Raw genomic sequence first — 13,535 nt, forward strand, 5'->3', positions numbered from 1 at the left:
ATGCCCACCAGGGCCTTCACTGAACTCAGTTAAAGACTAAACTTGTGCAGACTCACATGGGCCCAGTACCTTAGAATATGCTTTTGTGTCCGGATGGCAAGATTTCTAGAAAGCATCTTTTCTTTGATGGTTATATTTCAAAGGTGACCTTCCTGTCGTTTTGGACCATGAAGAAGAATCCATACGTGACATCTTTAGGGTGACTGAGTCATGGACACCCAGTCACTGTGAGCCTTGGCTGTTAACTGACTCACTTCTGAGTTGACTGGTGTGAGCACCGTCAGGGACTGGGCTCTACAACCTGTTCTGCACCACATGAGTGTCTCTGTACTTCCCACACATTGCTGTCACAGTGACTGTGGAGACTGTGAGGCAGTGGGTCTCAGCAGGAATTTCCCAGCTGAATTCAAACAGCAGGAACCTTGCTGGGCAGCTAGAGGCAGCTCTCCTTCCTCCTCCTGCTGGGTGGGTTTTTCAGGATGTGCAAGAGGCAAGGCAGGCTTGGCCACATATGTGGCCACTGACTTCCAGGATGTCTCTGCAGACTCAGGGGTTTGGGCAGAGGCTCAGTGCTGATTCTCTCTGTTACAGTTCAGTGAATGGATGGGAACCAAGAACGACAGGCCCTTCTGAACGTTCACTTGTCACTGAGGCAAGGCAAATTCCTTTCAACTTGTTGGAGAAATTGTTCCTTCAAATGCTCATTAAAAACACATAGGAAGACAGTGGTACTGAGCTGGGTATGTTCTTCTGCTGAACTCGCCCCCAAGCAGTCCCTAAGAGGGAGGTGTGGAAGCAGAACTGGTAGCCTCTCAAAGGACTTGAGGCTAAAGAATGCTTCACTGTTGCGTGTGCCCCGGATTCTGGGACATCGCACTAGGTGGAAGGAGATTAGATGAGCGAACTCGTGGGCTCTGTCAGCCGGCGTTGTTGCAGGGAGAGTGTCACTAGTCACTTCACGAACCAGGGCACTGTGTCTGGGGCAGTGAGGAAGGGAGAGGAGTTGGCTGCAGGAGGCCAGTGCTGGAGGAGCCCGCAGGACCTTCTGGTGACAGGTTTGTTAGAGGGGCCAGTGGGAGCCACTGGGGGGCTGTGTGTCTTCCATCCACCCTGCATCAGGCTGCTGTAGTCCACACAGCAAAGGACCATGGGAGGAGCAAGAGGCCAGCCTAGGCTACAGAGTGCAACCTTGTCTCAGGAAAACAAGTACAACCAAAGGGAAAGCTTCAGAATCTTCAGAAGCAGTGGCGACTCTTGAAGACATAGTCGCGGCGTCAGCCGAGCAGTGACTCTGCTGTAGGCTCAGGGTAGAGTCCGCCAGCCTGCCCGGTCAGGCTTCTGGAGGCACCTGACCCCTTGGTATGTGTTCCCACCCCCATGCCTAGTGTCTCTTCTATGGCCATTCCCACACTCCCCGCACCACATTCCCACTTGGGAGCCATCTGTGGAGCTGGGATACCTTCCTCACAGTCCATCCTTGGGCCTGTGCAAACCTTCTCGGAGATCAGAAGCACATGGGAGACAGCCACTGTTCATTCCTCCCTTTATCATGCCTGAGAGCCTTGAGTGGGAGAGAGCGGTAGGAATGGGACCGTGGGGTGGGGGAGGAGAGGACAGGGGAGGAAGCCAGGGGATGCTTCTTTTGCTTTCCCTCGATGTGTAGCCTTGGGCAGGTTACCTGACCTCTCTGTGCCTGCCTCTCCAATACCAGGAACAGTCCTAGCACTCGAGTGCTGGTTTTGTAAAGTGCTTAGGGAGACATCTGGTAGTGCTCAGTATCCATCTTTTAAAAAATAAAGAGGTGTGGGACGGTGCCTCAAGTAGGGCAAGCCAACGTTAGTACTCCTCCTTGCTGGTGACACCGAGACTCTGGGCCTATGCACGGGGCATCCTGGCACAGGAGGCCCTGCCAGCACCCCAACCAGCCCTGGACCTCATACACGCAGCCACATGCAGCCACACACAGCCACACGCCGCTCTCATCGTGCACTTCTGTGGTGCCCTATATGAAATGCGCGTAGACCAGGAAGCTGGGGCTCAGGGGCAGTGAGCATCCTGCTGAGGCCCAGGGGCACGTAGGTGACAGAGGTAGGAACAGGTGACATTCTTCCAAAACCTCTGCACCAACTTCTCCCTCCACCCCACACCAGCCTCTGGAGCTATGACCCTCAGGTGTCTGCATGGAGCTACAGTACCTAGGGACGCCCCTGTCACAAAATCCGCTGCTTGGAATGGAGAGGTGTGGTGGTGAGACCCCCATGGCTAGTTTTCCAAAGAGAAATTGGGGAGTAAAAGGAGCTGTGTCCAAACAAAGCAGAAACAGAAGCTCTGCTCCTTTGCCCTGTGCTCTGCATGCAGGCCTGGTGCCTCATACTGAGCAAGGGCAGAGAGGAGCCCTGGTTTCTCTTGAGTCAGTAAATGGCACTGAAGGGACTTTTCAGTACATAGTCGTTTTGCCCAGAAATCCATCTCAGAACAGTGGCACACATGAGCTCAGCCTTGAAGTGGGGGAAAACAGAGCTTCTTGGGGAGACTTCAATATCAAATGTACTAAAGACTTTGCCGCCATTCATAAAGAACTAGAAATGTGGGTGCCACTGCACCCCATGTCTGCTGCCTGTGGCACAGGGAGAGGTTGAACTCAGGGCTGCTCTGGCTTTCTCATGTTCTGGCGTGTGCCACCTCCTGGAAGCCTTGTCTAATGTCGTGTGTTTCTTTCCCACACTCCATACCAGCTGCCCGATGATACCATGGACAGCAGATGCTGTCTTTGGTAGGCAGAGTGAGCACAGAGCACGAACCTGTGACAAGTCCCAAGCTCAAGCAGCAGAAACTGTGTGGCAGCTATTTTATTCATCCATTTCCTTTCTCTGTTTCCTCTTTCATTTGATTGACAGGCGCTGGTGTAGATGCACAGATAGTGTTTATTGAAAGAGATGGTTGATTCCCATGTGGTACCATCTGACTTGACCACTCTCCTCTAGACATTGGAAAGCTAATGTTAATAGGATGTTCAACATCTTCAGCAGGTATGATGCTCATACCTGTAGTCCCAGTATTCTGGAGGCTGAGTCTGGAGGAACCTGTGTTTGAGGTCAGCATTAGCTACGTAGCAAGTTCCAGACCAGCCTGGGTTATATAAAGAGACCCTGTCTCAGACCTAACCAGTTATGCCTGATGACAAAAAGGAGCTGTGTGATACTTGGGGCAGCCTTCCCAAATAGCCAGCCACAAGTGGCTCTCTCCCCACTTCACCTCTGTCTGGCTGAGCTGGAGAGCCTTGTTTTCATGCCAAGCCCACTGCTTTCCTAATTGACACGAATTACAAGATGCTTGACGCTGCCTGGCATTTGATCTTTTCTACAGTGTTTTTGGGGCTGTTAGATTGCTTGTATATCATTATTTAATCTCCCCCTCCAGCTTAAAAGGCCTTCAGAATATACATAACCTGTATTCCAGCTGCTGGTTTTGTGTGTGTGTTTGGACAGCTGATTAAAATGGCACCAGAGAAGAGTCCTTCTGGCTCTTATTCTCTTCTTGAGTAATAATTGAGAATAATTGCCACCTCCCCTCCAGTGTTCCCACTCATATGGAGGGCTGGGTATCACAAACTTTGGCATGCTGGGAAAAATATGTGTATTTCCAGTGTCTCTGATCCCTGGCATTTTAGTGATTGTCACTGGCCCCGATTTTCTGGGGTGCCCACTAGCTGTTTGCTCTGTAGCCAAGGACTTTTTCAGATGTCATGAGATCTGGGGGCAGAGTGTAGGCCTCCTTCAGATTCTTCTCACTGAGGAACACTGGCTGGTAACCTTGGGCAAGTCGCACAGCTTCTGTCAATCAGTGCACGGTAGCTTGCTGACAGCTCCGATTCTTGTCACATACTGCACTGGCATAGCTCAACCCCCCCCCCCCCATGCTAGCTTTAAAACTGCTCCAGAGGGAAGCCACCCTAACTTGGCTTCTACTGTGGTCTGGCTGTGAAATGCCTCCCTCCCAAACACCCGAGGCTCATGTGTTAGAGCACTCGGCCCCCAGTTCATGTCGCTACCCTAGAAGGTTGTGAAACCTTTAGGAAGAGGTCGGTCCCTAGGGGGTGGATGTGACACCTGAGCGCCTGGCCCTGCCTCCTATTGATGCAGTGTGACAGCCCATCTCCTGCCCCACGCGGTCCCCACCCTTTCCATGAAGGTGCCAGTGCCGTGGCTGTAGGTGGTTTATCCCAGTAGAGGAAAGTCACTGCTGTTTGCTCTTTCATCTCCTCACCTTGTTGAGGAATGGCTGCTGGTCTTCCTGCATAGTATAGCCTGGCCTGGAACTCCTCACTCTGTAGCCTAGGCTGGCCTGGAGTGCTCCGTGAGCTTCCAGATCCTGACTGGGAGGATTCCAGGTGCACCACACTCCAAGCTCTGTTGTTCCGTTTTAAACTGGGTGCAGATTCCAACCTGAAGGCATTGTTCAGTGTATTTCCCACAGTGAACACACCCCAGCACCCCTGCAAGCAACACTAGGCCAAGACAGGCCCCAGCACTGGGAACATCTTGCTGTCACTCTCTCTACAAGGCACCATGGTTCTGGTTCTAATTTCTAATGCCATGGATTATCTGAGGTCTGAGAACCTCAGGTGAAGGAATTCCAAACTTGAAACTCTCTTGCTTTTTCTCTCCACACCACAGCTGCCAGACTCCTGTGCTGCTGCATGGGGTACCTTCTGGTTCCATGCTGTGAGGACACCACAGTTTAAGTGTCTCTTCTGTCTCTAGAAGCTTGAATGACATTGGCTAATTATAAATCATGCTGTGTTTAACCTTCTACCCTTCTCTTCTGCTTTCTGGGGGCTGAACTCAGAGATGGAATTGCTAGTCAAATAGTGTGTAGATATGCCTTGTTCATTTTTAGTTTTTAAAATAGGGTCTCCCTCTGTAGCCCAGGCTGGCCTGGGACTTGCGATTCTTCTGGCGCATGCCTGATTGCATTGGGATTACGGGCATGAGCTGCCACCCCAGCTAGTTTGGCTCCTTTAAAGAAGGGAAAAGGAAAGAACCCATAGGATGAGAAAACTGTCCATCTTCCCACCACGTGGAATCAACAACCATGCACATTTTGTCCTTTCTACTTCTAAGCTCCTAAAAAAAATGCAAAATTTTCTGATAGTCCCCAGAGTACACAGAAAGCTGTAATGAGTACATTATATTATATATTATATATATATATATTTATTATATATTATATATATGTTATAAAAGTGTTTTCTTTGTATGGCTCTGCATAAATGATGCTACTCTTTACGTATCGTTTCCCAGCTTGTATTTTTCAGTGGTGTTACAGGATTTTGATTTAGGCATTTACACAATCCCCCCCTCTGCCTTTTTTTTTTTTATTGAGACAGTGTCTCACTATGCTGTAGCCCACATTACCCTTGAACCTATGATTCTCCTGCCTCAGCCTCCTGATTTCTGGGATTATCAGTATTCATCACCATGCCTGCTTGGTCACTGTAGCAGAGGCATCCTGTGCCTGCCTACCACCTCATGTCTACTTGAGACTCAGTTTCCCTAGGCAGGCTTAGGTATGAGGCTGCTGGCTGATGAGACATTCATGTCTTCATTCCATTGTTGAACTCTTTTGCCAAATTGATCCCCAAGGCAGCTTCGCTTGTTCACTTCCCGTGGGTGGAGATGGATCTGCCCTCTCCAAGTACCTGTTTCATTTCTGTTTTGCCAACACTGGGCCCAGGATAGTATTTTATCCCAGTTTTGAATTCATCCCAGATTCCAGATAACTGGTGACATTAGCGGTTCAAATGTCCTTTTCTTTGTTTTACCTTGTAAGCCTGTGAGCCCATGGTCATTTTTCTCCTGGATCTGGATCTGTGTCTTGCAGGTGTCACCCTTTATCTCCACGGTGCTTTACTAAGACATGCCTTGTATCCTTGTGAGGGTGGCAGCTTGGACTCCTCATCCCTGGGACCCAGACTTCACCTCCTCCCTATGTGTGCTCTGCCTACCCCCACTTCCTGCATTGCCCCCTTAATCTCGTCATGAACACTTATTTACACACATGCCTGCTTCTCTGCCTGCCAGTCAGTCAGCCTAATTGAGGAGCCCCGCCTCTTGGAGGGAGCAGTGACTTCTCAGGAGTTCATCACCCCTGGAGGCTTGCAGATGACTCATGCAAGTAGAGGCTAGATTTGCACTTCTCTGCATGGAGGAGCATTAGGCCCTGAATTGTGTTCTTTGTGTGTACATTCCATGGACACCAGAGGCCAACTTTGGGTATCATTGCTCAGGTACCACCCACCTTGTTTTTTTGAGACAGGGTCTCTCACTGACCTGGTTCTCAGCAATCAGGTGGACTAACTGGCCAGTGAGTACCCCAGGATCTACTTGTCTATAACCCTGGGATTATAAACACATGCCACCATGTCAGGATATTTTATATGGGTCCTGGGGATTGACCCAGGTCCTTGTACTCTTGAGGCATTTCTGTCCACAGCCACAACCTTCTCTGCAAAACCAAAATCATGTTCTTTAGTGAACGTTATTCAAGGGAACATCTGTATTAGTCAGGTCTCTATGGAGCAATAGAACATATAGAATGCATATATATATATATATTACATGTGTGTATATGTATGTACATATATACATATACATACACATATCACACACACACACACACACACACACACACACACACACACACGGTGGGGGGGGATTTATTAGAGTGGCTTACAGGCTGTTGTCCAGCTAGTCCAATAATGGTTGCCTACCAGTGAAAGGTCCAAGAATTCAGTAGTTGTTCAGTTCATGAGGCTGGATGTCTCAGCTGATATTCAATATCTGCTAGAATCCTGAAGAAGTAGGTTCTAAAGCCAGTGAAGGAATGGGCTTTGCCAGCCAGAGTGAGGGCAAGCAGACAGAGAACAAGAAATTCCTTCTTCCGTGTCCTTATATAGCAGTGGTTCTCAACCTGTGGGTCGCAGCCATTGGAAAATACATATTTCTGATGGTCTTAGGAACTGAGACACCGCTCAGTAGCAAATTACAGTTATGAAGTAGCAATGAAAATAAATTTATGACTGGGGCAGGGGAGTAAAGGGAAGGGGGCAGGAGGAGGTAGGAACATGAGGAATCCAGATGGCCGAGTTGGAGGAAGGTTGGAGAGGGAGAGCAACAGAAGAGATATCTTGATAGAGAGAGCCATTATGGGGTTAGAGAGAAGTCTGGTGCCAGGGAAATTCCCAGGAATCCACTGGATGACTCCAGCTAAGACAGTTGGCAATAGTGGAGAGGGTGCCTGAACTGGCCTTATCCTATAATCAGATTGGTGACTACCCTAATTGTCAACAGGGAGCCTTCATCCAGTGACTTAATGGGAGCAGATGCAGAGATCCACAGCTAAGCACTGGGCTGAGCTCTGGGAGTCCAGTTGAAGAGAGGGAGGAGGGATTGTATGAGCAAGGTGGGGGTCAAGATCATGAGGGGGAAACCCGCAGAGACAGCTGACCTGGGTCATGGGAGCTCATAGACTCTAGACGGACAGCTGGGGAGACTGTATGGGACTGACCTAAGCTTTCTGCTTGTGGATGATAGTTGTATAGCTTGATCTGTTTGTGGCCCCTAGCAGTGGGGCCAAGATTTGTCCCTAGCACACGAGCTGGCTTTTTGGAACCTCCTCGCTATGGTGGGATGCCTCGCTCAGTCTTGATGCAGGGGGAGGAGCATGGTCCTGCCCCAACTTGGCATGCCATGCTTTGTTGACTCCCTTGGGAGGCCTTACCCTTTCTGAGGAGTGGATGAGGTGGACATAAAGGAGGTGGGGGGAGGGAACAGGGTGAGAAAAGGGAGGGGAAACTGTGGTTGGTATGTAAAACAAATAAAAAATGTAATAAAAAAAGAAATTTATGGCTGGGGGTTCCTAAAACCATCAGAAAACATATTTCCAATGGATGTGACCCACAGATTGAGTACCAGTCATATAGGCTGCTACCAGGTGTGGCCCAGATTAAAAGTGTCTTTCTGCCTCCAGATCCATATTAGAATCGGGTTTTCCCACTTCAAATGGCTTAAGGAAAAAATCCCTCACAGGTGTACCCAACCACTTGAGTTTTAGTTAATTCCAGATGTCGTCAAGTTGTCTACCTAGAAGAGCCAGCACACCCCCCTCCGGTCCTCTCCTGGAATGGCTGTGGGAGTGTGGCCTCTTGAGTAGCAGGGGCTTTTTCTGGAGAGCTGTTTCTCTCGACTGGGTCACAGAAGCATTAAATTCAGCCCCCAGAACATTCTCATCATTTAGTTTCCTGGGGCTTCTGCCTTCTGAGGGAAGGTGCAGTTCTTTTTTTATAATGAGTTTTGAAGCTTTTTTGAGCCAAGTGCCTGATCCTCATAAGCTGCTGAAAATGGAACTGTTTTGAGTCACAAAGGAGCCTTTGATCTTGCTTGTGGCTCTCCCCATGAACCAGGCAGCCTTCTTCCTATTAGCAGGAAATAAACAGAATCCTGTTCACATCAGCAGGGCTGTCCTAAAAGAATGGCAGCCCTGATTGCTATCTATGCACAGGCACTACTCACAAAGCATAGGCTGTGCCCATGCGCACACTCTCATTTAATCTCCTGGTGGTCACACCTTGTAGGATAACACCTGTCCCCCTTTACACATGAATCCTCAATCCCCATCTTGCCTCAGGACCTTAGTATGCACATTTGCTCTACTCCTCTCATAGTGGGTCTTTCTCCTCTGTAAAAGTTCATCTTGAGTCCTTCCTTCTCAGAGAAGTCACCCCCTTGAGTGTAGCTTTCTTGATTCCTTGTTTTTCTCCTCATAGCTTTAGTATGACTTCACATTTAGTGGTTTGTTTCTGTACATGAGGGTACCTGTGTACTAGGAGAGACACAGAAACTTCAGCAAAGGATGGCATGGTGTAGTTTGTAGTTTAGAGATGTCACTGCCAGGTGGAGGATGGGGAGACTGCAGGTGGAGGATGGGGAGACTGCAGGTGGAGGATGGGGAGACTGCAGGTGGAGGATGGGGAGACTGCAGGTGGGGGATGGGGAGACTGCAGGTGGGGGATGGGGAGACTGCAGGTGGAGGATAGGGAGACTGCAGGTGGAGGATGGGGAGACTGCAGGTGGAGGATAGGGAGACTGCAGGTGGAGGATGGGGAGACTGCAGGTGGGGGATGGGGAGACTGCAGGTGGAGGATGGGGAGACTGCAGGTGGAGGATGGGGAGACTGCAGGTAGGGGATGGGGAGACTGCAGGTGGAGGATGGGGAGACTGCAGGTGGAGGATGGGGAGACTGCAGGTGGAGGATGGGGAGGCTGCAGGTGGAGGATGGGGTTCCTGCTAGATGAAAGATGGGGTTGGCATGCAGGAGACCTAGGAGAGCATGCCAGAGTAACTAGCAAAAGTCTTTGAAGGCTGAAAGGGGACTTAGAAGGCAGAGACAACCTGGTGGAACTGAGTCCCTCAGGAAAGTCAGGTCCACACTGATGATGTTGGTCTCCATGTAAGGTCTAGAATGATGCTGTGGTCAGAGCCCCAGAGCAGATCTTGTCAGCGGGTGACCCAAAGGCCACATTCCTCCTGAGATCTGGTTTGTGTCTCAAGTAAGGGCAGTGACAGTGATGAAACTCACAGTGGCAACTGAGGGGGCGGGGCTTCACAGTAACCAAGCAAGGGCTTCTTCTTGAACTCAGTTCTCTATGGCAGCTGTTGGTCATCGCCCAGTGCCCTGGGTCCTTTCCAGGCCTGCACCTGTCTGCCCCCCTGCTTTCACAGGCTGCACCCTGCTGTGACAGCTTTTGAATTTTGTCACCCTGGAGGTTCAGGGCAGGCTTCTTGGAAGGAATACTTTCTTTTTTCATCTACGTTTTGTTTGTTATTTAGAGATAGCATCTCACTGTGCAGCCCGAGGCAACTTAATGAGAATGTACTGGCCTGGGTAAGAGTCTGACTTCAGGAATGGCTGGACCGAGGAGTCCAGGGTGGTCTCTTGCTTGGGTATTCACTGACTCCTGCTTGCTGTCTGATGGTTTCTTGCTCTGCCTGCTTCTTTTTAAGTTGGCTTTCCTGTCAGGTACAATCCTTCTTGGGCAAACATGCCCTCCCTTTCCAGCTCACTGTCTACCAGTAGAACACCTCAGGCAGAAGGAGCAGTTGCTTTCATGGTAGATTCATGCTGGGGTCCTGTGCTATGCCAGGCTCAGTAACCAAGGTCAGCCAATTCATGTTCATGAGTAAATCCTGCCTACACCATGTTCCTTCACCCTGTTGCCTGCCACCTCTTTCTTGAGAAGCTACTGTGTCAGCCTATGTACAGTAGGGAACTAACTATACAAGAGCCTTGTTCTGAAAGACTGGCTCACACAGATGATCTTCAATTATTTCTGAATGACATAAGGTGGCTAAGAACTGTGTCTGAGCTGTGTTGGAAGGGTGGCCCAGGTCATAGTATTGTCAGAAATGGCATAGCATAGAATTTCTTAAACACACACACACACACACACATACACACACACACACACACACACACACACACACACACACACACACACACACGTCTTAGTCAGTGTTCTATTACTGTGAAGAGACACCATGACCATGGCAACTCTTATAAAAGAAATCATTTAATTGGAGCTTGCTTACAGTTTCAGAGGTTTAGTCCATTTTCATCATGATGTGCAGCATAATAGCATATAGGCAGTCATGATGTTGGAGAAGGAGCTGAGAGTTCTACATCTTGATCCACAGGAGCAGGCAGAGTCCACCTGAGTGACACACTTCCTCCAACAAGGCTACACTTCCTAATCCTCCTCAAGTGAGCCTATGGGGGCCATTCATTTCAAACCACCACACACACATCCATGCATGCACAAATTTCCCATTGTTGTCAACCAGAGTGGTCTTACTCAGCTCTCCTTGAAAGACAAGAGTGGACATGGAGGTGGCAAGGCTATCAGATGCCAGCAATGAAGTGTCACTTGGGCCTGACCTTTAGTCACATGCATCACGAGTGGCCCTGTACACTGGGGAGTAAACCCAAACCTCATTTGGGACGGGCAGCTCAGTCTTTTGTTAAGCTGGACCCACAAACTTGTCAGACAGCTTCCGGTTTGTTTCCCACCCCTGCCTTTTCTCCTCACCCTTCCCTGCTCCTGCCTTCCTCTTGCAGTGGAGGAAGAGAGCCCAACTCAGAGCACTTGCTGAGGATTCTCATGGAAGGCCTCCCTTGGCAGCAGCAGTGGGCCAGGGTTCTTGGCCATTTCCTTTGGTGTCACAGCAACACCTCCCACCCCAATCAACTTGGCTTTGGGGTGCTAATGAGGCCTTAAACACTTTGATTCTAGAGACAGTCAAGCCCAACAGCTGCCCCTTTCCAGTGGGTGGTGCTGAGCTCCAGAGACCCTACAGATGTGAGAGATCCTACAGCCCCAGGAATGCATCTGCCTCAGTTTCCCCAGCACTGGGATTAGCAGTGCTCCCCTCTATGCCCGCCCTTTCTCCATGGGCTCTGCAGCTCCAGCTCTGGCCTTCAGGCTTCCACAGCAAGCACTTGACTGACCGCCATCTCCAGCCCATCTGTTGTCTGGTTGTGGGCTCTAGCTCACTGTTCACCAGGGTCCTCAGGATATTTACACGTGTGCAGCCATCACCATGGCCCATTTTAGAACATTTTCATCATCCCCGAAAGGAACTGCATCCATTAGAGTCATGCCCCATCGCCCCTTCCCCAGGAACCACTGCTGCCCTTTTTGCCAGTGCAAGTTACCGCTCTGAAAGTTTCTTATGCATAGAATTATGTACTGTGTGGCATTTGTGACTCACAGAACTGTTTCCAAAGTTCATTTGTGTTGTAGTAGGCAGCAGCATTTTCTTTTCATTGTCAGATAATATTCTAGTGTAGGGATAGACTACATTTTGCCTGGCCATGCATATAGCAGTTGATGGATACTTGCATTATTTCTGCCTTTGACTGTTATGAAGAACCCTGTTTGCTGGTGAATGCTTTCCCATTTCATTCCCTGCCATCTAGGAGTAGAATTGCTGGGTCATGTGGTATCTTAGTCTATTCAGGCTACTATATCAAAGTACCATAGACTAATGTCTTTAGCCAGAAGAAATTACTTTTTCTACTTCTGGAGGTGAGAAGTTCAAGATCAAGTCACCAGTAGCCTCAGTGTCTGGTACGGGTCTGTTTCTTAGTTCATAAAGGCTTCTCCTAGCTGCAGCAGTGAGCCAGCTATCTCTCCAGGTTTCTTCGACAAGAATACTAATCCCATTAACCGTTCAGGAGGGCTCCACCTGTACAACCTAGTCACCTTCCAAAGATTTCACCTAACTGCCTCCATGGGTAGGCCTTCTGTGTTCTGTTTATCGGTCAGGATCTCCATAGAATCCAGGTGCATCTCCAACTCCTGTCTTCCTATGGCAGCCTCCATGTTCTGGGATTACAGAGCATGCATGGTCAGTGCTTGTGGGGGTGAGGGTTTAACATACTAATTTGGAAGGAGCACAAGCTTTTGGACTGTTGCATATGTTAGCAGAGTGTTTAGCATTTTGAAGAATGGTCTGTTTTCCAAGCTGGCTACTTCATTTCTGACCGTCTGTTATGCATGAGTGTGTTTGTTGACATGTGTGTGTACTTTTTCCATACTCTCACCAGCACCTAATATTGCCTGTCTGCTGATTGCTCACACTCCAGGGAGCTTGGAGTCCTGCCTCCTTGTGTCATATGTGCCTCCCTGGACACTGACACTCAGCACCTTCTCTTGGGCTCCTTCTGCATGTCTTTGAAGAAGTGTCTGCTGACTCACTTGCCCTGCCACAGGGTTTGGTTGTGGTAGCTGAGGTAGTTCTACACCTCAGACACAAAACCTGGCCAGCGCGTCATTTACAGCTGTTCCTTCCCTCTCATCTCGGGTTACCTTTCACTCTCTTGATGATGACCTTTGTAGAAGACAGTCTTTGCTGTTGATGAATTGTTCTTTAATGCCATGTGTGGGAAGTTTTGCCAAACATAGGGTCAAAAAGACCTATTCTGGAAGGTTATTTTTTTTACAGTTTCTAAGTTTCAGCTCTCATGGTTAGTTCTGTTATTCATTTTGAGACAACCTCTGTGCATGGAATGGCAAAGAAATGCACTAGTCACTTGTGGATGTTTGTTTACATGGCTGAGTGAGCACCTTCACTTAAAAGACTACTCTCTTCCCATTGAGTCATCTTGAAAACTCTATGGAAAGAAAAATCAGCTCACTGTAAATATGAGGGAGTATTTCCAGGCTTTGATTTCTTCTTTATGGATCTAAATATTTACTCCTCTGCTGGTTCCCTGATATCTTGATACTCAGGCTTTGTAGTAAGTTCTAGAATTTGAAAATGTGAGTCCTTCCACTTAGTTCTTTTCCAAGATTAGTTTGGTTGCTCTGGGTCCCTTGTGTGTGTGTGTGTGTGTGTGTGTGTATTTATATATATGAGTGTTAGGATCATTTTGGGGGGTGAACAACTGGATTTTGAATAGATATTATAGAATCT

At 48.8% G+C, this 13,535-nt stretch overlaps 1 protein-coding gene across 2 annotated transcripts in view; it reads left to right on the top strand.

Annotated features, from left to right (window-relative positions):
• The window catches only part of Snx29 (sorting nexin 29), a 488,775-nt gene that overhangs the window by 449,206 nt on the left and 26,034 nt on the right, over positions 1 to 13,535 (top strand). The gene's annotated exons all lie outside the window — the stretch shown is intronic.

The sequence above is a fragment of the Peromyscus leucopus genome, chromosome 8b (assembly GCF_004664715.2).
Source record: "Peromyscus leucopus breed LL Stock chromosome 8b, UCI_PerLeu_2.1, whole genome shotgun sequence".
Lineage (NCBI taxonomy): Eukaryota > Metazoa > Chordata > Mammalia > Rodentia > Cricetidae > Peromyscus > Peromyscus leucopus.